This window comes from Hemicordylus capensis, chromosome 4 (assembly GCF_027244095.1).
Source record: "Hemicordylus capensis ecotype Gifberg chromosome 4, rHemCap1.1.pri, whole genome shotgun sequence".
Lineage (NCBI taxonomy): Eukaryota > Metazoa > Chordata > Lepidosauria > Squamata > Cordylidae > Hemicordylus > Hemicordylus capensis.
This window is the reverse complement of record NC_069660.1, coordinates 100,229,146-100,250,883: the sequence shown is the minus strand read 5'-3', so window position 1 is coordinate 100,250,883 and position 21,738 is coordinate 100,229,146. Positions and strand designations below refer to the sequence as shown.

At 42.4% G+C, this 21,738-nt stretch overlaps 1 protein-coding gene across 9 annotated transcripts in view; it reads left to right on the top strand.

Moving 5' to 3' along the window:
* LOC128324568 (E3 ubiquitin-protein ligase RNF170-like) overlaps positions 1-21,738 on the top strand; it is a 46,334-nt gene that overhangs the window by 11,835 nt on the left and 12,761 nt on the right. Inside the window, exon 1 of one of the 9 annotated variants that reach the window (XM_053249288.1) lies at positions 17,210-17,303. The exons of the other annotated variants lie outside the window; for them this stretch is intronic. The gene's annotated coding sequence lies outside the window, so the exon portion shown is untranslated. Of the gene's footprint in view, positions 1-17,209; positions 17,304-21,738 lie in introns of those variants that run through there. 9 annotated transcript variants of the gene reach the window in all.

The following is a 21,738-nucleotide window of genomic DNA, read 5'->3' as shown; positions in this document are numbered from 1 at the left end:
ATAGCCTCTTAAACAGGACTAGGATAGAACAATAACATTAGAAAACTATGGACCAGAAGCCAGAGGCAGCTGTTTGAGGACTGGTAAGATATGATCCCAACACCCAGTCCCAGTTAGTACCAACTGCCATTTCTGGACAGTCTTCAAAGGTAATTCCATATACAATGCATTACTGTAATCTGGTTTAGAAATTCTGGTTTAAAGATGGATAACTATGGCGAGGCTATCCCCATGCAGACAAGGATGTGACTGTCCTAGCAGTCTCAGCTGCTGGGAGGTACCCTGAGCAATGAAGGAACTTGAGTCTCCAATGACAAAGCTGGATAACTTCCAAGTTTGATTCTTTAGCGGGAGACCAACCCCATCCAGAACAAATAGAACACTACTTTCCTGGACAGATGAACGACCCAGCAATAGCACCTCCATCTCATCTGGACTGAGTTTCAGGTTTATTGGCCTCCATGCAGTTCACAACCAAATCCAGGCACTGGTTCAACACTTTTACTGCCTCAGATGTAAAGGAGAAGTAGGGCTGGGTGTCATCCATACACTGATGACACCACTCAATGGTTTTATTCTTCTTTTCATCATTTCTTCTCTTGATGTAGCAGCAAAGCAGATAGATCACAGTGAATATTTTTAAAATACTACTGATAGCTAGCTAAGCCGCATGTGCCAATCCTGACAGCAAGTAAAGCAGTTATGTAGCCAGACCCTAAATATGTTTACTCAGAAGCAAGTTCCACTGAATTCCATGGGACCCACACACACAGATTAAGTGTACACAGAATTGCAGTCTTATCGTTTTATTATGAGTTACCTGTATAAATGTTTGTCATGCTACATGCTTTCCCCCACTGTTTGCAAGTGGTAATAAATATGCTTTACTTCATTAAGGGAGCTGGTGGCATTGTTAAGCATGCTTAGGAACATTGATCCTTTGGGACTTCCATGTGCATGTCAGCAGCAACCCAATGAATTTGTGTCTTTTTATTTTTATCAATAGAGGCCCTTTATCTTTTCAAGGCTGTACAGTATTGAAGAACACTCCTTGGGACTACACATTGTCTCAACAAATATTGTAATAATAATAAAAAGTTGGAATTGTTGGGAAAATCTGGAGATACCTCTTAAAAGCAGGTGTTTTGTATGGCAGGAATATAAGGGCTATGCAAATCATATATAATCTAGGGAAGAATATGTTGGTTGGGTTCCCTCCCTGCCCCCCTTGCCTTCCAGCCATACTTCTGGTATTTCCAGAAATCCCAAATACCTGCAATTTGTTTCTGGAATCCACTGAACAGGACAGTGAATTATAAATCTCTTAGCTCTCTTTTATTCTCTACAACTCATCTCCCCATTACTTTTCTGGTGCAAAACATCACAATGTCGCTGGAGAATAGATTATATACCTTCCTTAGAGGCTGCCCACAATTCTCTTCCAAAAAGAGTGTCAGTTTGTTGGGCCTCAAGGGGTGGCACAATCTGTTCACTCTTTCCTCCGCCTGCACCTACTGATAATATGCTTTGAGAGAAAGCTTGGAGAACAGATGAACTGGACTGCTGCTGTTGAACTTGCCTCACCTCTCCACATGGTAATATTGGGCAAAAACAGCCAAGTCACCACAGGTAGCTGTATCATTACTATTTGTATTCTGTGAAAATGACAGTAGACAGAATTCATAGTTTTAGGGGGGGTTGTGTGTGTTGACCATTAAATTAGGTGCTTTCTAATGGTTCCTTCACTGAAAAACTCCAGTGAAGAAATGCTTGGATTTTTCGCTATATCATTTTAGAGATTTATTGAAATAATTATTACTCCATTTCAAAAGTTTTGGATTAGCTTTATTTCTTCATTGTAAATATTTAATAATTCTTTTTTATCAATTTAAAAAAATGTGTTATCTACTGATAGAATACAGATCTCCTGTGTTGAGCTTAGTGAGCATCTTAACAGACTCATTCAACTGGAGCTAGATATAGGTACAATAATAGTAATATTATTCTACCCCACAAATGCATAGTTTAAATATTATGGAAAACACAAGGGGGCTATTCTGACGATCAGCAAAAATCGGGCTAGCCTCCGCTAGCCCGATTTTTGCTGATGGTCAGAACCACCAGGCTCGGAGCCCAGCTGGTTCTGGAGCAGCTAACCTGCTCCTGTAGCCCGCCCCTTAGCCCGGGTTTGTGGAGTGAGCGCTCCGCAAACCTGGGCTATCTGCTTATGAGTAGCCGCGGTGCGGCTTCGCGCCGCGGCTACTTGCAAGTAGACCCCTGACCGGGAGGCGAAAAGCCACCTCCCGGCTCGGGGGTCTCCCCAGTATGCCCGGCACACTCGTGCAGGGCATACTGGGGCTTCTGGGGGCCACGCGGCCCCTGAGCTCCCCAGACCCTGCCGGCTCCGTCTCTGAGCCAGCAATCGTGTGGGCGGCCGATTCAGCCGCCCAGGGCTCCCTTCCCGCTCATAGCCCTAAACCTGGTCTCATGGATCATGAGACCCGGTCCAAGATGACTCAACCATTAACCAATTCAACCAATTTGAACTGTGAATGCATACAATATACATGTCTCCAGTTTGCCCCATAATTATCTGGACCTAGTTTTAAGATAATAAAAAATGCTCATCTGTGCAAGAAGATTCTCCCCCCCCCCCGCCCAATACAGAACATTTAAATATTGGATCTCTTACTTGCAGTCATAACTGGTATAGTCCAGGGGATACATCACATAAGGTTTCAGATTAGTTAAGCAAGACCCAGGGTACTCTCATGCATGATGCACATATTGGCTTGTATGCTTAATTTTTGTTCTATGAATGAGAGGAGGTTCTTTTCATGGAACTTCTTCTATGCGTGGAACTCTCCTATGAATGGAAGCTTCTCTGGTTCACAGAGGAAAACTTAGGATACAATCCATAATAACTGTGCAGTGGATGAAGTTGCCTACCACTCACATCTGTTATGAATCTCATCTTTTTAATGGACTTACAAGCTGATTAGTACTTTACCAAATTTCGCTAGAAACTGACAGTACTTAAAGAATTAGGAAGGTAAAGGAAAAGTGTGCCACTCCTGGCGACCACAGAGCCCTGTGGTTGTCTTTGATAGAATATAGGAGGGCTTTACCATTGCCATCTCCCTCACAGTATGAGATAATGCCTTTCAGCATCTCCCTATATCGCTGCTGTCCAAAAAATTAAGAACTATCTGTTTAAATCACAGTCTACTAAAATATTATTGATTCCTCATAAACTAGTTGATTTTTAGGATTTAGAATCAATTCATTCATGAATTCTAAAATATTTTTGAAGATAATATTTTTTTTAACCCTAAGAAACCCTAAAAGATAAACAGTGTTATTATTTTATGCATCTCTAGTTAAATATAAATCTTACTAAACCTGATGAATAAAACTGAAGAAATAATAATCTCTCACTTAATCTGAGACATGTGAATTCTGCCTGTAGGTTTGAACAAAATTGCTATCTCACAAGGTTAACTTTCTCATGACTTGGCAGACTGCAGCTGAGCTTTATCATTCTCACTTCTGTTACACATGGATGCAGTGCAGCAGAACAGAGACCACAGTGCTCTCTGGATACGGTCCATCAAAAACTGACTGAGAGGTGGTGGAAGGGAACTAAACTGGAATCACCTAGAAAAAAGATAGACAGATTTTCTTGGCTACAGAGAGATTGGTAGAAACACTCCACATGTGACGCAACTCATGTGATAGTCAATCAGCAGATTACATTTTTATGCCAATCTAGATTATAAACACCTTGACCTACATTAACATTTGTGTAGGGGGAAGGGCAGGTTTGCACTTTCAGCCGTCACTAAGCTTTAACCATGAGATGTCCAGTTTCAGCTTATATGATTTGTTTCCACCCTCTTTTTCTGCAGATGTTTGTTTCAATTTCAAGAGGAAAGTATGATGTATGTTTTACCTCTCATATCTTCTCATCCTGATGTAGTCAGCTACTAACAAATTCTAAGCAATTGTAATTTGTCCATGCAACGAATATAGGAAGTAAACAATTTGCAGGGTGTTAGGATTTCTTGATGCAGATTAGCTCTTCATTACAAACTGTTTTTCTAAAAGTTGGTGATTTTCTACTAAGTCAGCCACGTTCATGTGTAATGGAGTTTTTATTTGTTTGTTTATCATATTTTATACCACCTGATATGTACATCTCTAGGCGGTGTACAAAATTTAAAATATTAAAAGTCAACACAGATTAAAATACATGAGACATAATAAAAACAACAGTATAAAACAGTTATTAAAACAAATTCTTAAAATTATTAAAATTAATTGTAATTAAAAGCTTGTGAGAACAGGAGAGTCTTGAGGGTCTTCTTGAACAAAAACAGAGAAGATGCTCTTAATTCAGCAGGGAACATATACCAAAGCCCTGGGGCAGCCACAGAGAAACTCCGGTTTCTGGACCTCTCCAAAAGATCATAACAGGCAGCAGGGTTCATGACAAAGGAGGTGCTTTCTTAAATAGCCTCGACCCAAACCATTAAGTGCTTTATACTTAATAACCAGCACTTTGTTATTCACCCGGTATTAGGCTTATCTGAGTATTAGGCTCATCTGATACATTCTGTACCAAGTTTCACATGATTTGACATAATGGGTATAGCTAGCACCTCAGAAGACAGGAATATAATTCAAGGTGACCTTGACAGAAGGCCAACTATCCACAAAGAAGTATTATGAAATGGTTTTCTACTGCTACGCCCAACTCATAGAATGGCATGCAGCTTCCTACCTGCCTAACTAGGCGAGTAATGAGGGAGGGCAGGATGCCTCCTTGTTTTAAGGAGGCAATTATTAGACTTCTTCTTAAGAAGCCTGCATTAGATCCCTCAGAGTTGATCAACTATATGCCTGTTTCCAATCTCCCATGGTTGGGCAAGGTAATTGAAAGGGTGGTGGCCTCTCAGCTCCAGGCGGTCTTGGAGGAAACTGATTATCTAGACCCATTTCAAACTGACTTTTGGGTGGGCTATGGGTGGAGACTGCCTTGGTTGGTCTGATGGATGATCTCCAGTTGGGAATTGACAGAGGAACTGTGACTCTGTTGGTCCTTTTGGATCTCTCGGCGGCTTTCGATACCATCGACCATAGTATCCTTCTGGAGGGTTGGGGGCAGGAGGCACTGTTTTACAGTGGTTCCGCTCCTACCTCTCGGACAGATTCCAGATGGTGTCGATTGGAGACTGTTGCTCTTCAAAATCTGAGCTTAAGTATGGTGTCCCTCAAGGCTCCATACTTTCTCCAACGCTCTTTAACATCTACATGAAACTGTTGGGAGAGATCATCAGGGGATTTGGAGCTGGGTGTTACCAGTATGCTGATGACACCCAGATCTATTTCTCCATGTCAACTTCTTCAGGAGCTGGCATAACTTCCCTAAATGCTTGTCTGGAAGCAGTAATGGGCTGGATGAGGTAGAATAAACTGAGACTGATTCCAGATAAGACGGAGGTACTTATTGTATGGCGTCAGAACGCTAGAGACGATTTTGATCTACCTGTTCTGGATGGGGTCACACTTCCTCAAAAGGAACAGGTTCGAGGTCTGGGAGTACTTCTGGACCCACATCTCTCCCTGGTATCTCAGGTTGAGGCGTTGGCCAGGGGTGCTTTCTATCAGCTTCGGCTGATATGCCAGCTGCGTCCGTTTCTTGAGATGAATTTATTTATTATTATTATGTATTTATTTATTTGCTTTTTATACCACCCTTCCGAAATGGCTCAAGGCGGTTTACAATGACCTCAGAACAGTGGTATATCTGTTGGTAACCTCCAGACTTGACTTCTGCAATGTGCTCTATGTGAGGCTGCCTTTGTATGTAGTCTGGAAGCTTCAGTTGGTACAGAATGCAGCAGCCAGGTTCGTCTCTGGGAGAGACCACATCACTCCTTTGTTGATAGAGTTACACTTGCTGCCAGTAGGTTTCCAGGCAAAATACAAAGTGCTGGTTATAACTTATAAAGCCCTAAATGGCTTAGGCCCTTGGTATCTACGAGAGTGTTTTCTTCATTATGAGCCCCACTGCCCATTGAGGTCGTCCGGAGAGATCCGTCCCCAGTTGCCGCCAGCTCGGCTGGTGGCCACACAGGGATGGGCTTTCTCGGTTGCTGCCCCGAGACTGTAGAATGTGCTGAGATGAAAGTTTGGGGCAGTGTACAAATTTGATAAATAAATAAATAAATAAATAAATAATGAAAAGCTGGAAGCGAAAGAGGAAATTATGAAAGTGCGCCTCCTGTATTCTCTTCTTATTACATCATTTCCTCCTTTGTTTCGTTCTTTTCATACTATTTTGGCAGTGGCACACAAGGGAAGTAGGAGGCTGTTCACCCAGCCAGGCAATTATGGTGGCAAGGCTTGCTGCCACAGAGGAGACTGAGAAGAAAGTGGGTGTGGTTGTTTGCACACACCTAGGGAAGTGGTAGCCACTGCTACAGCCATTGCAGCTGGAATTGTGAGGTGCACACAGTGTGGAAGGCAGCATTTGCCAAATGCAGGGTGCCAGTATTTGGCACCCTGCCTCAGGCACACTGATTTCTTGGGCTGCTGCTACATTGTTCATGTGGAGGTTCTTCTGAACACATGAAGCTCCTCCACTTTCTAAAGAAATGGGAAGTTCTATATGTGCCTCCCATGTGGAATTGCCTTTGAAATGAATGGCTAGCTTACTCCTCTGATTTTCGGAGCACATCATTATCACATCATAGCTTTTACTCATAGGACACTGGATCAGGTAGCCATCAAGAAACCAGTTCTTTAACCAATCATGTTAGTTTCTTTTTGAGGAGGCATATTTTGACTTCTTAAGATCTAGTGGTGTCGTCATTAACTTTAAGTTCAAAATCATGAACACAGGTTAGCAGTACCAAGAATGGAATTGTAACCTAGTGCGCATTGTTGCAGTGCAACAGCATGGGAATAGTCATTTGATATGTGTGTTGTATTTCAGCATGCACTTCTTGTCTTCTTTTTCTGTAGCCTTCCTCTCTGGTTCTGTGATCTGGCAATTCCTTCCAAAAGCTATCTGTGCTTTTCTATTTTGGGCTTTTTGTTTGCTTTCTACTGGTTATCTCCATTTCTATTTTGGTGCCTAATTCCTTTAAAAAGAAAAAATAGACCAAGGTCATGGCAAAACTGATTTTGGCAGATTAAACACTACCCCTAGTTTACATTAGCTGCTGTCAAAGTATTTCAAGGCGACTCTCAGTATTTCTGACCCCTCCTTTGCACTATAGTTTTGTAGTATGACAAACATCCAACTGATCATCTGTTCGTGCTGCTATTTTATGCTGCAGAATATCGACATATGACACAACAATTTATTATGAGAAAAAGCCCACATCAACTTCATTACTGACATGTATACTATGAAGAAAGCTGAACATGGCCCTCAAAATAAAGTTCTGTAAGGAGAGGTGGATGTCAGGTTTTCACCAAATCACCACTATCTTGTCAGCTTCATAACACATCATAGCTTTTACTCAGAGTGGCCCCAGTGGATTCAGATGGTATAATGGACAATCACATCTTCACTCTGTTGTAAATTATATCAGTGTGAAATCTTTCTTTGCCATAGCACCTCTGCTTTGGGAAGTATATCAGTATCAAGCTGGTCAGCACATTGTTGCGAAGGAAAGACAGGTTTAAGTTCTTGAAGCATGGGAAAGGATGAGGCCTAGTTAAGACATCTAGGTAAAGACAGGATTTGCTTTCATGCTCAGAGTTTGCTTGCCAAAACATCATCTTAATTGGCAAGCACACATTTTTGTCTTCCTCTAGTGTTAAACCACCATAAGCTATTGACAAAAGGCAGTGGCTGGCATCCTAATGAAGTATGAGCTCCTGCAGGCACACAGCCGCTGTGAGCCACTCATGAACTGCTTCAAACTGTGAACCTCTTTGAAGCAGTTTGAGCTGGTTCGTTGAACTGACTGGCCCAGCCAATTGCTTCGACCAAACTGGTTGGCTTTGGCTTGGCTTGGTTCAAATTTGGACCAAATGTCACCAAACGGTTCGTGCAGGCACAGTTCGTGAACGCGCCTCTGGGGGGGGTGGGGGTGGCGGGCGGCTTCTTTAAGGTAAACGAAGCCGGTGCTCCGTGCCACCCAGCAGCCCCCGCGGCGGGGAATCGCCTCCACCACTCACCTGGCTCCTGCGGAGGCGGGCCCCCACCAGCGGCCAGGTGAGTGGCGGAGGTGATTCCCTGCCGCGGGGGCTGCTGGGTGGCACAGAGCACCGGCTCCGTTTACCTTAAAGAAGCCGCCCACCGCGTTCACGAACCACACCTGGGTTCGTGTACACTCTTACCCTGTGCTAGCCCCTGGGTTCTCTAGCATGCACACTGCTGCAGAAGAGCTCTCTGCACTCCAAAACTGCTCTGTAAGATTGAAAACATGTTGCTGACTCTCAGCTATGTGTTTCCAATCTTGCAGAGCGGCTCAAGAGTTCAGGAACACTACAGACGATAAGCCCTCTATGCTTAAGGGCCCAGAGAGTAGTGCAGGGGCTAGTGCTGCAAACCCACAAGGGCTCAAAGCACACACTCTTAGGTAGTCAGGATGTCAGCCAATGGAATAAATTGTCATGATAGAAATGTCACAGAAGCACCCAGAATTGCAATGTGTACTTAAAGTGCATGTTCCAGACAGCCGTTGAGTGAGGCTGGTGGTGGCCCGTGTTCAGCCGCCACGGCCCCTGGCCAACATCAGATGTGGGGCTGTGGTTTCCCTCCCAAATGGGGCCATGTGGCCATGTTTGGAAGGCAGATCGGCCCGTGCTGCGTTGGGCAGCGCAGGTTGGAGCAACTTTAAAGGCAGGGAGAGCCGTTCTGGCTGTGCTGACAACGCAGCGCGGGCTGATCGCCCTCCAAAACAGGGCCGCATGGAGAGGCTGCAGGGAGAGTCGCTCCAGCCCGCGTTGCCAATGCAGTGCGTGCCGATTTTGTTCCCAAACAGGGCCACACAGCCCCATTTGGAAGTGAAATAACGCCCCCTGCATCTGACGTCAGATTCAGGGGGTGTCGGGGCCGTGAGGCGCAGCCCCTGATTGGCAGCAGCCTGTGTTCTTTGAACCCATTTGTCTAGTGGAGGCTCTGCCCCTGGTTCCAGATATGAATATAAATATGCAATAACCACAGCCGATTACAGAAAAAGGCAGTGTTGGAATATGTCAACTTACATTGACAGATTAAAAGATAATTCCTCTGAAACAGTAGTGAGAAAGAACCTGAAACAATACATGCTTAAATACTATCACTGGCACTACATGAAAATTCCTGCTAGTTAGCAATACTTGTAATATTTAATTATATATTCCAAGACAAGGCTTTAGAGTTATACTTCAAATGTACATATATGCTATTAAGTCTGCAGCCTGAACAGCATATATGACTGAATATATTCAGTTTGCAACCCAACATTCCAGTTGTATACTCAAACCAGTTAAACACTCCATAACCAACATGACCCTGAATTAATAGTTCAATATATTGAACTACTGGAACTATATATATTGAATAATAGTTCAATATGTGTTTTCACAAATCAGAATAGATTTGTACAGTATACACTAATCAGTAAAGAATAATCAGGTATTTTCAAATATCAGTATATTTGGATTGTATATATAAAATGTGGATTGTAGACAGGATCCTTCCTTTCTGTGCTAGGAAATGCAAGAAAAATGGAATGAGACTAGTTGTATGTGTGCATGGAGACTGCTAGGCATCTGCTGTAGATTTATAGCATTTTAAAAAAAAGTTCCATTGATTTTAGTGTAATTTAGGCAAATATCTAACTTTCGGTCCTACTTCCCTCAGTGACAGCTTGAGAAGTTTTGCTCTTGCTCTTCCACTGACAGGTGGTATCTCATGATTTGCTCTTGTGTAGGAAATAGGTTAATAGCCACTCTAAACACTAAGATCTTGCAAAACACTGTAAGGCCTGCCTGTGCATACAAAGAGTCAGCATTCTTCATTTACACTTCCCAGAATGGAACTAGGTCACAGATATACAAGAAAAATCTTCTCAAACAAATCCAGAGCTTCTTAGAAGCTTGAGTCTGGAAATGCTTTAATTTTACGGTAATAATCACGTCACTAAATATCAGGACCATGCCCCTTTGTTCCTTCTATCCAGTGGATTGGCAGTTGAACTTGAATGACCTGGAGTGGACTGATAGAATAACCCTGATCTTGACTCACCGAATAGCACTGTACATTTGGGGATTCCCCCAGGAGATGGGCACTCTAGGCACCCGTCCGTGGTGTGGCTGGTCTGGAAGCAGCCTGAGCTCACACACGAGCAACAAGCCCAGGTTAAGGGAACACTCGCTCCCTTAACCTCAGTTAACGGCCAGGCTAATAAGCTGATCTAAGTGGCGTTGCCCCACAGGGCCCAATCCTTGTAGCTCTCACGTGCAGCCTAACCCAGGCTGGGCTTCCCAAGCTTGGGTTAGGCTGTGTGTGAGAACAGCCTCTATATGTAAGAATGTGTATACAAAAAGCAAACTGACAGATCCAATAATATAACAGAAAAGCAGCAAATAAATGTCTTAATATAAACTATATCAAAAGTTCAGGGACATTCAACATTGTCTGAGGAGTATTATTATCAGTATTACTGAACAAAGACGTAGGAGGAAATTTATCTGTTATAAAATGAATAGATCATGATGACAGTACTAATTTAATATGTTGGTGAATGCATGTATATTTTATAGAATTATTACATCATAGGAGAAGACCTGTGGTCTCCCATGAGAAAGATTTATTCCACAACATTGAAGTTTGAAGAAGATCTAATTAGTATTTTTGGAAGAATATATGCACTTTTATGAATACTTGAAAAAGATATCCGAAACAGTGTTATTACCGGAGTACTGTTGTTTGTACATGTAGTTATTTCATTTGATGGACTATACTGTTCTCTTGTTCAGTTCTTTGTTGTTGGATTTATTTTATGGTTTGTCAGCAAATTTGCCATACATGATTTATTTATATTACCATGTTTACATGATTACCCAATTTTCAATATAGTTTATATTAATGCATTTATTTGTTGTTGTTTTTCTGTTTTATTATTAGATCTGTCAGTTTGCTTTTGAGATTCGTCATTTCAGATCCTTTACACTATTTGTTTGGGGAATGTGTATGTACACATATGAACACAGACATACATTCCTGAAGAGTTTCACTTGTCTAATAGGATCTCATTTATCTTCCCTTGAATACTCTCATATTTTTTCACCTTGGGAGAAACTCTGAAATTCACTTCAGATTCTTCATAGAAGAAATTTCTTGCTTCTAATGTTCTAGCCATTCATTTCATAGTTTCTATGTTATTTCTGCCATATGCTGGTCAAAGCCCTAAATAAAGGTTTTGATTGATTAACTTCAGATTTCACTTTTTAGAATTTTCTGTACAAACCCTCCTAGTGAATAATTGCAGGTGATCTTTTGCCCAGTGAGATTGTGATAGACCTATATCCATGTGGGGATCCTGTCAGGAGCAACAACCACAACATGCTCAGGAGAATTTTCCCAAACATTTCCAGATATCTGAGGAAGCAGTGGAGGCATCTAAGTTTCATATCTCTTTTCTTTGGTCTTTGTGCTTTTGCAAGGATTTCACAGTATCCAACGTTGTGAGCACTCTTGACGAGTAAGAACTGGTTTCAAAGCTTCACTGTCTCCAGCGAATTTCTCCAAGTCTGGGCTCAGAAAAGAACTGGGGGGGGGGGTGGCTTAAAAGTCCCTCCTCAAAAGAGCAAAAAACCTGCAAAACTCTCAAAGATGTCTTCCATGCTCAAGCTCAGAAACGTTCACTGCCCTCCCATAGGCCCTCCTGCCAGCTCTCCACCACACCTGCCTATATGCCCTTTCCTTGCTCTTATGGAAGCAAGAGCAGTAGTGGCAGGACACAAGGAGTGGTAAAGTGGGCTTCGTCCCCCAATCACCCTGGAGTACAGCACAACAAGATAAAAGCAGCAGCGAGAGGCGGCTTTTTTTCTACTTCCACTTTTGTTCATTGTTATGACATGCTTGGATTGGCTCAGAAAATTTATTTATTTTGGGGGGAGAAATCAAATCAGTCCCAAGCAAATCTGAGGTGAACGAGAGACATCACTATGACATAGGAACATAGGAAGCTGCCATATACTGATTCAGACCATAGGTCCATCTAGCTCAGTATTGTCTACACAGACTGGCAGCAGCTTCTCCAAGGTTGCAGGCAGGAATCTCTCTCAGCCCTATCTTGGAGATGCCAGAGAGGGAACCTGGAACCTAGATGCTCTTCCCATATCTTACAGTGCTCACACTTCTAGTCTCCCTTTCATATGCAACCAGGGTGGACCCTGCTTAGCTAAGGGGACAAGTCATCCTTGCTACCACAAAACCAGCTCTCTTGTCATTTTTGTAGGGCTTCTGAACTCTAGGCCAGGGGTTCCCAACTGGTGGTACTCCTGATATTGCTGTTAAAACTCCCAGCATCCCCAGCTACAATTTATTGTGGCGGTGGATGACTGGAGTTGTAGTTCAGCAACATCTGGAGTACCACTGACTGGGGACCCCTGCTCTAGGCTTTTGTTGAGTAGTTACAGAGATGGATTTAATTAAAAATATTTGGAAGTAACATAACTTTATTCAAGGGCCTATGGGGTTGAACATGGCTCAGCTTTGTGTCAGAGAGACTAGCCAGAGTTTCAAGTCCCACCTCTCTCTCGAAGATTCATAATTGATCATGGGAAGTTCATTAATTCTAGGCCTCATTTCTTCCTTCATAAAATGAGGATTGTTATTAGTGGTGTACTTAATTTTGTGAGATTCCTTTTTTTGGTGCTAAAGCTGTCATTTCAGAGGATGCAGAAAAATCCTACCTTCCACTCTTTTGCATATTGTCCCATGTCTGCTCACAACCATTGTCTAGCCAGTTCTGAAGTAGGCGCACCCACTGAAGCCAGAACTAATAAGAGGGCTACTCGAGAGTTTATTTTCTAAGAAAGTGATAAATTCTTATGCAACAGATTGAAGGGATTCAGTTTTGTGCTTTGTTCATTACACTGTACAAATTCCTCCACTGGGATGAAGTATGAATTTGCTGTCTAACCATCAGAAAGCATTGACTGAAATAATCAGTTTCCATCATATCTAACTGTCTTTAATCCAATGTTTCCTCTCTCCAATTAACCTTCTGTATTAACATTGCCTAATAAAACCTTTGCATTAATAATCTTTCCTGACTAACCTTTCCACCTTTAATCATGTGATTTTCAGCTTTCTTGGCTAGCAGTATGAAATACACCCAACTCACCCACCCGTTTTATGATTATACAATTTTTGGCCTGCATTATTTTTACTGATCTCTTATTTATACCCATGATAGCATGTTTTGTTATCAAATAAGTAAAATGTGTCTTTAAGAAATTTCACAGTTGAAAATAAATTGCTCTTTGAGATCTGTAGTTTTCCTCAAACCATTCACATGTTCTTCAGATGAAAAAAAATGCCTTGACTTTTTGCAATCCTCCTTTAGCAAATTTGGAAAGAGATTCCTTCCTTTTTTGGTATTTAGAAACCCTGGCAAAACCTTGACATTAGTCAAGCAAGTTAATGATTCACTAAAATAAATGGCCTGCCTTAATGAATTGTGGGCAGTGGCTCCACACATCACAACACTTTCTGGCTAGCCTAGCACAGAGATCTCACCTTGAGCTTTTAAAGAAGCTGTGTTTACGCTTCTGTTGAAGTGGGAATGATTCAAGATATATGGTGCAAATCTTCTGGGATCAGGTAAGACACTAAAACTAAGATGAGCATCTTCCTCTTCCTTTAAAAAAATTTATAAATATGTCAAATGGCGGGGGGAGGGCCATGATTGTACATTTCACTGTGAAAATTTACATCTCTGTTCCCTTGAGACTGGATTTCAAAAGACAAGGTTCAGCACCAAAATCTTCTGTATGCTTTCACTTTCTCAGCTTGATTTTATTTTCATTATTATTCTTAAACTGATGTACAAAAAGTTACAAAAATTAAACCTCAACAAATGTCGTATTCAATATAGGTTATATTATATATCATCTTAACTTTAAGAAATCGAGGTTACATCATGTTAAAATACTGTATACAAAGTTCTTGCTTTAGTTTGACAAATTAATAGAATTCTCCAGCTCAAATCACCCTGTCCTGCAATCTCTTGTGTTTTAATTGCCTTAGTTTTAATATGCACTCATAGTTGATTCTGACAAGAAAACACACACTCGTGCAGAGGCGTATCTAGGGAAAATAGCACCTAGGGCAAGCATTGAAATTGCACCTCCTGTCCAAACATCTGACACCCATCTTTCAGATAACTTTACCATAATACCAGCGGAAAAATACAAGTCTGAACGTCACATACAAGTCACATATCTGAATATGTGTACAGTGACTTATATCACTGTAGCCCCTTCAGGGGGCTTCCTAAAGGCTGTGGGGGGGGTGCCTGCAAAGGTTCCCCCTGCTGGCCTCTAGGGCCTCACAGGGACCATTTAAGCATGTGCGGTGGCCATTTTTAAAAATATATATTTTTTAAAAATGGCAGCTGAAAACAAAATGGCCACCACGCATGCTCAAATTGCCTCTGTGAGGCCTGGTATGGCCTAGGGCCTCACAGAGGCCATTTGATCATGCGCCATTTTGTTTTCGGCAGCCTTTTTTAAAATAAAAAATTTAATTTTAAGAAATGGTGCCCCCCTTCAAGTGGTGCCTGGGGCACGTGCCCTGTCTGCCCCACCCTAGATACGCCCCTGCACTTGTGCCACATGGATATGGTTATGTTCATGTGATATGAAAGACAGAATTGTGGGGTGTAGGCGCAGTTCATTGGAAAAGCCAGTGTAGTTCTGGTATATATATACACTGTATATGCTTATCACAGATAGTAGTTTTTAACAGTTCCACATATTCTTAGCTGGTCTGAGTTTCAAACTAAATTCTGCTACTTAATTTGTTAAAGAATAACAGTGGTTCTTAATTAGAAGTACTGTCAATAAAGTTATACTTTTCAATCATCAAAAAACTTTTGAAACTTTGATTAATGTCTCTGAAGTACTTATATATGGCAACTAAATTTAACAAGACCTTCATTTTAAGTATTAAAATGAATTGGAAAATAATTGCTCATAAAGGTCAAGGCTAAAGAACTAGGGGGGAAACGGTCAGTATTTCTGATGCCTTGTCTAATTCTCCAAGTTTTGCTTCATGCTTCTCCTGGCAGACTGAAAAATGAATTATGCTTAAAAAGCAACAGAATTATAGTATCACTAAGATCTGTAAGTTTCTGGGCTGTGCTACTGGAGATCTCAGCCCAGGGTCATTCACTACTCATGTAATTATTGAAATAAGTTTTGTGGACTATCAAGTAATAAATAGTAGCATTAAGTTTTCTTTTCTAAGGATTCTGGGCTACCCTCAAGAATGGCAGGAAAGCACATGTAAATGTAGTCATCCCCTTAGGGAACAAGTTTGCATAGATCAGTATCTGTACAAGACTGCCGACACACAGACCTAACCTCAATGAATTCATCCAAATCCCTTTTAAAGCCATCCAAGCTAGTAGTCATCAGCACATCCCAGGGCAGTGAATTCCATTGATTAATTATGCTCTGTCTAAAGATGGACCTTTAGTCCACCCTAGATCTCTGGTCAACCAGTTTTATATTGGATGAACACTGGTTCTAGTGGTGTGTGGGAGAGAGAGAGAGAGAGAGAGAGAGAGACTACATCATGCATAATTGTATAAGCGGGAGGGAGGGAGGGAGGGAGAGAGAGAGACTACATCATGCATAATTGTATAAGCATCTATCATTTCCCCCTTAGTCACCCTTTCTGTAAGAGCCTGAATGCTGCAGCCTTTCCTTGTTAAGAAGTTACTTTGGTTCTCTGATAGCTTTGGTTGCCCTCTTTGGCACCTTTGCCAGTTCTACAACATCCTTTTATCAACAGTTTGCTAGTCTTGATGACTACATGCTACCTCCAGCTCCAGAAGCAGTATGCCTCTGACTACCAGTTGCAAGGAAACCATCTCCTGCTTGTGGGGTTCTCAGAGTCAGAGGGCATCTGGTTTACCACTGTGGGAAACAGGATGCTGGCCTAGATAGGCCTGATCCTGATCCAGTAGGGCATTTTTTATGTTATGAGATGGGTATATCACCACCTCCAGCTCTTCCCACACAACACACTCTTTTCTAATTCAGGACAATGTCATATCTCAGAATGTTTTGATAAAATGGATTGATGCTAAGAATTGTGGCTGACACCCACACTTACGGTGCAGAGGCACAGTGTGCAAAGTGCCCCCACAGTGTTTAGTAATGCAGAGTCATGCTGTGTGCACAGGGGGTGGTAGTCTTTGCTGATTCCTCCCTCCCCTCTGAAGTGCTTCCTGCAAGCCAGAAGTAGGTCCCTGGGAGCTGTGTGACTCTCAGGGTTGCAGAGAGCATTGGGGTGGGGGGGAATCAGTGAAAATTGCCCTCCTGCATTACTAAATGCTGTTGAGGAGTCTTGCATGCTGTTTCTTTGCACCGTCAGCCAATATGCCAATCAGTATTTCTATACCATGTATGCATTATTCAGAACTATTTAGGACAAGCCTTGATTCTGAAATTGTATCCATCTTGTGAATGTTGATGGAAGTTCTGTCAACACAAGATGATAAAATGATCTGGATTGCCACCCTAAATCAGTTCCTAGCATTAATAAAGGTGGATCACATATCCTGAGAACATTGTAGAACTCTGTTTCCTTTATAGTAGCTAGCTAGATGTATGCATATACAATAAATGCATGCATGTACAAGAAAGAGCTAACATTGTGTAGAGGTTAGCATGTTGGATGAAGGCAGGCGCGTAACAACGATCGGGCAAGGGGAGACAGTTGTCTGGGGGCCCCACTGCCTGGAGGGGCCCCCCAGAGGCACCTCACGTGACTCCCCATTGCCCCCTGCCCAGCCCCAAGGCCCCTCAGCCACTTGCCCTCTTCGCCGTCTCTCCAGCTTGTTCTCCTGGCCGGCAATGGAGGCAACAGACAAGCTGCAAAGAGCTCCTTTTCTCCCGCCTCTCAGCTGATCGGCGGGTGGGCGGGGCTTCCACGGAGGCCTCGTGTAGGCCGCAGTGAAGCCTGAACTCCAGTAGGGCCCAAGCCAGCCAGGAAGGAGGAGGCAGCCAGAGAGGCCTCCACTGTTCTCTGCAGCAGAAGACCCCCCTGCTGCCAGGTAGAGTGTGAACTCCTTTTTGTGGTTACCTTCCTCACCCCCCCACCTGGATATATAGGGATCTGCTTGCCATAGGGCTTTGATATGGGGGGGAGGGACTGAGAAGTCTCTGAATATTTATTTTTTAAACAGCTTGGAAAATTTGCTGGCTTAAAAAAAAACTATCTAAAAAGTCCTATAAGTGGCTTGTTTCATGGCAGAAAATTACAAAAACTTCTGGAAGAAACAGTATTATATTTATTTTATTCATTCATTTATAAATGCACTTATGTTCAAGTTGTTTTGCAACCCAGAAGGTCTGAGTGAGAACTGTGAAGCATGTGTGGTGCTTTTATTTTATTTTTCTTGTGTGTGAACTGCTCCCCAATAACTTGCAGGGACTTCAGGGTAAATCTGGCCAACATGTGAATGCAGCACCTCCCTTCCAGAGATGTGTGTTAAAGGGCTTTAAAAGCCTCCTGTGAAAAACCTCCTGGAATCAAACTTGACTGAATTTGTTCAGAATTCTGAGAAAACAAACATAGGCTCACCCTGCATGGTTGAAAGTCTCCTTGGCTAATCTGCAGCGAGGGGCCCATTTTAATCATTCATCTTTCTAGTGTGTTCTAGGCATTAAAAGTAAAACAAATGTATAGTACTCAATGTATATCGCTATATATTGTGACGTGTGCGTGTGTGTATTCAGTGAAATGTATTTCCAGGCAGCATACTTATTTTGGAATATCAGACTTAAATCCTTGGGGGCCTGGGGTGTGCGGAGGCCCTGGACTTTGAGTGGGGGGGCCCCATTTTAAAATCTTGTCTCTGGGCCCACTCCAACCTTGCTACGCCCCTGGATGAAGGAGACCCAGGTTCAAATCACTACTCAGCCCTGAAATTCAGTCTCTCAGCTAATCTCCCTCACAAGGTTGCAGTGAAGGACAGAAATGTTCCCTGCAAGGATTTTCACCAAATGCAGGGAATTCTAGCTTCGAAAACTAGAGAAAAGGGAATCCCTCCTAAAAAGTGGTGTAATGCAGGGAAAATGCAGGGAAAAATTCAGGTGATGCAGGGAATTTTAGATAAAGTTTCTTTTCCTGTTGTTCCTTTATCTGACAAAAGTACAGTAAGCTAAAATGTTAAGATAAGATTTAAATAATGATATAATTTTCTTTCCTTTTAAAAACTTTACTATGATTATGTCAGGGAATGTGAAGTATTGTTGTGTATTCTTAAAGTGCACACACACACACACACACACACACACACACAACTTCCTAAATAAACTTATTTTGAAACTGAATATATATAATTCTGCTATTATGTTTTGCTATAATTCCTGTAGGGAATTTAAAAGGCAAATGGGGAAATTCTGGGCCTCTTGTAGGGAATTTCGGCTTCCAGTACGGAACAACACTGGTGAGGGAAGCAATAAAATGAGGGAGGAAGAGTATGCTGCCCTGAACTCCTTGTACGCAGTGGGGTGCTGGGAGAGATTATATTTGTAATAAGCAAATAACTACTGCTGTCTAGTAACTGCTGTGTTAAGATTCATGTGCTTAGAATCACAACATTCTTTGTCTCGGCTTCTTTGTGGGGATTTCCTGTGATAGGGTGGTTATCTCAGTGTAAAGGTAAATTGGTCAATGAGTATGGACACTTTATTGTCAAAGGCTTAGATTTTCCAAAAGGGAAGTGCCCAAACTGCACTGACAATTAGCTTTATTGTTCAATCCCTTGACGAAATATTTAAATTTTGGGATGTTCCAGGACAGATATATGTATGTTTTCTTGGGGTGTGTGCGTGTGTGTGTCCAAAATGCGAAATGGTTCAATCTCTGTCACAGTGGCCATTTTAATTGTTAAAGTCTTCTATGGAGGCCCTGATCTGGGTGCTCCCAGGTGGCTACAAGGGAAAAAGGTCTGCTCTGAGATGGCAGCCCCTTCGTGGAGCTCTCCCCCCAGAATAACCTTTCAAGTACCAATGCCATCAGCACTTATACCCCAGCTCAAAACCATTTTTCTTCTGATGGGCATTGTGGGGTTTGAGTTACTAAATTATGTATTGATACTAACTCTTGCTTTAGTTTTTGTTTAATTGGTGGGGGGAAGTATGTTGGTGATATTTTATTTTGACTGTTTTACATGTTTTGTTTTCTAAGCCACTTTGGAGATCTTACAAACACAAAATGGGATAAAAATCCTGACTGACATGTTGCACAGTGTTACATGGGTGGTCCCAGGAGTGGATCCTGACCGCCAGCAGCCTGTGTGCGGCCACGGCGGCGGCCCCACTCACCCCGTGTCCAAATGGAGCTGCGTGGCTCCGTTCAGGAATTAGAGTCTGGCCGGTTCTGCATTCACAGCACCGGCCATTTAACTCCCAAAGGTGCCGCATGGCCCCTTTGGGAGCTAGACTGGGGCTGGGGCTGCGTTCGCAGCGAAGCCAGGAGTGGCTCTTCCCTGCCTTAAAGGCAGAGAAGAGCCTCTCCTGGCAATGCCACAAATGCAGTGGCCATTTAACTCCCGAACGGGGGCTGTGCGGTCCCCGCTTGAGAGCTAGACCAGCCAGGGGCGTAACTACCATTAGGCAAGGGGAGGCAGTCGTCTTGGGGCCCCACTGCCTCGAGGGGGCCCCCAGAGGCACATGACATGACTCCCCACCCGCCCATGTTGCACCCCCTATGAATTATGTTGAGTCTCTTGGAGATTGGCAGGAGCAGAGAGTTAAAAAACTAGATTCAATGTGAACTAGATTTTCACCGTATTCATAATGGGGAGGGATGTGAGTGTGAGTGCACTATATATTGTGAAGTGTGTTTGTGTGTGTATATCAGAGAGGGGCCCATTTTAAAATCTTGTCTCTGGGCCCCCTCCAACCTTGCTACGCCCCTGAGACCAGCACCCCCGCTTCTGATGCCAGACACTGGGTGTGTGTCAGGGCCGTAAGGCACGGCCCCTGATTGGGCGCGGCCCAGGTTCTTTGAACCCATTCACCCAATGGTGGCTCTGCCCCTGGGTGTTCCAGAAATGCCTGTGCCACCGCATGGGTTTAAAACACCACCTGCACTCGAATGCAGTTGGAAATAATTGATGTAGCATTGCACAACTGCAGTTGTACAATTTTAAATAGGAGCAGAACAGGGCTGTTCTGCAACAGCATGGGTGGAGAGGAGAGCTGGTCTTGTGGTAGAAAGCATGACTTGTTTCCTTAGCTAAGCAGGGTCCACCATGGTTACATAGGAATGGGAGACTTGCTGTGTGAGCACTGTAAGATATTCCCCTTAGTGGATGGAGCCGCTCTGGGAAGAACAGAAAGTTCTAAGTTCCCTCCTTGGCATCTCCAAGATAGGGCTGAGAGAGATTCCTGCCTGCAACTTTGGAGAAATCACTGCCACTCTGTGTAGACAATACAGAGCTAGATAGACCTATGGTCTGACTCAGTATATGGCAGCTTCCTATGTTCCTAATGTGAGTTCCTAATGCAGTCATTTATTTAGGCAATGCATGTTAATTTTTCTCTTTTATCAATCTATTGGACTTTATATTAACAAGGTGACTCAAATAAAATATCAGAGAAATATAAGGATGTAAACAACTAACCATGATTGGCAGATATTGGTACCAGCTTTGAAAAAGTGCATTAGGGCTCAATCTTTATGTGCGGTTTATTAGGTTTATTTAGAAAAATTGGAAAGGTATATGTATGATTAAATGAAACTTTATCTTAATTTGATGTTAACTAATATTTATGCTCCATTTTAAATATTGGACTTAGCTCAAGATAAACATAAGGCAGCTTCATTGCTTTTTATAAACCCACACTCATTTTAAACTACAAACGGGGTCTGAGGTCAAAGATAAGGAAGCAGCTTCTTTTGACCTGATCTGTGTGTTGACTGTGGGCCTCTTCCACAGATTATTGCACTGATGAAATAAGTCTAGTATTTTAGACTCCAGACTCTGTTGGGATAGCAGAATTATGCACTTGGTGCATTATTAACCACTTTTCAAAAATATATCTTAATTAATCAAAGAAAAATTCTGACAAAGTTTTTCAGTCTGGACATTGCTCCCATGAATATGGAAAAGTTGTTTCAAATTATAACTTCCTTTTTTATCTAGAAAATATAAAATCCTACAAGAGATAAATATTACAAGGCAAAAAAGGTCCTTAAATGCACATGCCCCACCATATTATATTCTCCTTAGAATAATTTAAGCAAGATTTAAAGTCTATCTATCTGTCTGTCTGTCTGTCTGTCTGTCTGTCTATCTATCTAATTTGCACACCGCCCCAAACTTTCGTCTCTGGGCGGTTAACAATAGCATAAAACAAGTTAAAAACATTTACAAAAACTTAAAACAATTTAACAATTTAAAAATAAACCAGAGATTAAAACCTAAAAATTTAGGAAGCTGAGAGAGCTTGGGTGAAAAGATGGGTTTTCAGGTG